We start from the raw sequence: 2,744 nt of genomic DNA on the forward strand, positions 1-2,744 counted from the left end.
AGAAACACACGCACAACAACGGCAACGGAATAGAGTGGTGGTGGTGGTTGTTAGTGTTTAACGTCCCGTCGACAACGAGGTCATTAGAGACGGAGCGCAAGCTCGGGTTAGGGACGGATTGGGAAGGAAAGCGGCCATGCCCTTTCAAAGGAACCATCCCGGCATTTGCCTGAAATGATTGAGGGAAATCATGGAAAACCTAAATTAGGATGGCCGGAGCCGGGATTGAACCGTCGTCCTCCCGAATGCGAGTCCAGTGTGCTAACCACTGCGCCACCTTGCTCGGTAACGGAATAGAGGGAAGAACAATTTCCTGCAAATTGTACAGAAAGCAGATTGCAATTCTAACAGTCATGGGATGTGAAAAGAAAGCAAATTAAACAGGGTTGTAGCCTATCCCGATGGAGTTCAATTTGTACATTGAGGAAGGAGTAAAGGAAACCAAAGAAAATTTGGAGAGGGAATTAAAATTCGAAATAAACTTTGAGGATTGGCGATAACATTGAAATTCTGTCGGACAGCGAAAGACTTGAAAGAACATTTGAATGGAATTGATGACACTCTTCAGAGTTTATAAGGGGAACGTCAACCGAAGTAGTCGAATCAAATCAGGCGATGCTATGAGAAGTAAACTAGGAAACGAGACAGTGAAACTAGAGGCGTTTTGTTATTTCGGCAGGTAAGTAACTGACAATAGAAGTATAGAGAATATAAAATGTAGCCTAGCAACACCAAGAATAGAGTATCTGAAAGAAAAATATTTTAAGATCTAAATTTAAGTGTTAGGTAGTCTTTCCTGAAGGTTTTTGTCTGCAGGTAGCCTTGTACAGAAGCGAAATGTGGACGCCAAGCAGTTGAGACATGAAGAGAGAATAAGCTTTTCAAATATGGTGCTATACGAGATGCTAAAGATTAGATGTGTAGAACATATAACTAATGCAGAAGTACTGAAGTGAACTAGGGAGGAAAGAAACCTGTGGCACAGCGTGACTAAAAGAAGGAATCGGTTGACAGGACACATCCTGAGACCACAAGGGCTCGTTAATTTGGTAATAATGGAAAGTGATGTCGGTAAAATTGTACAGTGAGACCAAAGGCTGAATATAGTTGAGCAGGTGCAGGTGGATTTAAGTTGTGATAGTTAAGGGGGAGATGATGAAGAGAGATAACCATGGATAAGGTAGCGTGGAGATCTGCTTCAAATCAGACTTCGGACTAAAGACAGCGGCAAGAACAACAACAAAGTGCTTAGATTCTGGCTACGGCCGCGTCATGTGTGTGTGTGTGTGTGTGTGTGTGTGTGTGTGTGTGTATGAATTCCTAAGGGATCAAACTGCCGATGTCATCGTTCCCTAGACTTAATTGCTACTGAAACTAACTGTAACTTATATTAAGTACAACACACACACACACACCCATACCTCCGGCGGGAGCGGCCGCGCAATCCGTGACATGACGCCTCTAACCGCGCGGCCCAAATTGGGTCTGAAAGCAGCAATATTTAAAAACATAAAAGAAAAAGAAAAAAAGGGTAGAAATTACTTTTTTCCTGCCAGCTCACGCCAACAACAAGGAGAGGTTCGGGAAATAGATGGCGGTGCGGATATAAGTAACCCGTGTAACATGTAAAGGAAATGCTGTAAAATTATAGAAGCGAAGCCCTGAAATAGGCTTACCATTTATTACAATGTAAAATACGTTTATAGAACATGCTGAAAGTGGCGCTCTGCAATATCAATACACAACGGAATATGCATGTTTGGTAAACAGCACTAGCCATACAATGGAAGTCCGCTGAGCATTCGCTGTGGCAGTTCGGCAACGGCGAACGCTTTGGGCGTGACGTTGAGCGCTCTCATTGGAGGAAACCAGCTGCAACCTGTGAAGTGTCAGTTATCAAGTAATTTAAAACGGACTGTAGATGAAACCTTCTTTGACATCAACTGGGGAATGATTTTAAACAACATTGGTTTGTCCAGAAATTAATCAACATACGAACCCAATAGTTTTTATACTTATATGATTGTGCTTGTTACATTCTATGCACTGAGGGCGGACGAATGATTTTGGGGTCAATGTAAATCAGTAATTATAAAATTGCTCATGTTTGTATTACAGTAAAATTCCTCCATCCGAAAGGCCTTGGAAGGCCCAAGGGTACCGACCGAGCGCCGTCTCATCCTCAACTGACAGGCGTCACTGGATGTGGATATGGAGGAGCATGTGGTCAGGACACAACTTTCCTGGCTGTTGTCAGCTTTCGTGACTGGAACCGTTAATTCTGTGTCAAGTAGCTCCTGAATTAGACCCACATGGGTTGTGTGCACCGCGCTTGCCAACAGCGCTCGGAAGACCCAGACGGTCGCCCATCCACGTTCTAGCCGACCCCGGCAGCGCATAACTTCGGTGATCTGACGGGAACCGGCGTTACCACTGCGGTAAGGCCGTCGGCTGTATCTCAATAAAGGCATCAAAACAATGCAGCAGCTCATTCATCATAAACGTCGCACCTAAGATGCTGTAATACACGAAAAACGCGCGTGACAAAGAAACGCGTCGTGCAGAAAATGGAGGAAAACCGTGACGGCCAGCAGCTAATGTTACTTTACAACAATCAAAGACACTGCCGCTATGAGATGGTGGTGTTTGCAGAAATATGGGTTGCTGGAGTTATGTAAGGAAGACAGGCGACACGCCAGGCAGTGGACGGCGGGGAGGCGCCGTCCCGCGGCTTGCGTCAGCAG

At 45.0% G+C, this 2,744-nt stretch overlaps 1 pseudogene; it reads right to left on the reverse strand.

The window, feature by feature from the left end:
- Positions 1 to 2,333: 2,333 nt before the first annotated feature.
- On the reverse strand, positions 2,334 to 2,452 carry LOC126337306 (5S ribosomal RNA; annotated as a pseudogene).
- Positions 2,453 to 2,744: the final 292 nt, after the last annotated feature.

The sequence above is a fragment of the Schistocerca gregaria genome, chromosome 2 (assembly GCF_023897955.1).
Source record: "Schistocerca gregaria isolate iqSchGreg1 chromosome 2, iqSchGreg1.2, whole genome shotgun sequence".
Lineage (NCBI taxonomy): Eukaryota > Metazoa > Arthropoda > Insecta > Orthoptera > Acrididae > Schistocerca > Schistocerca gregaria.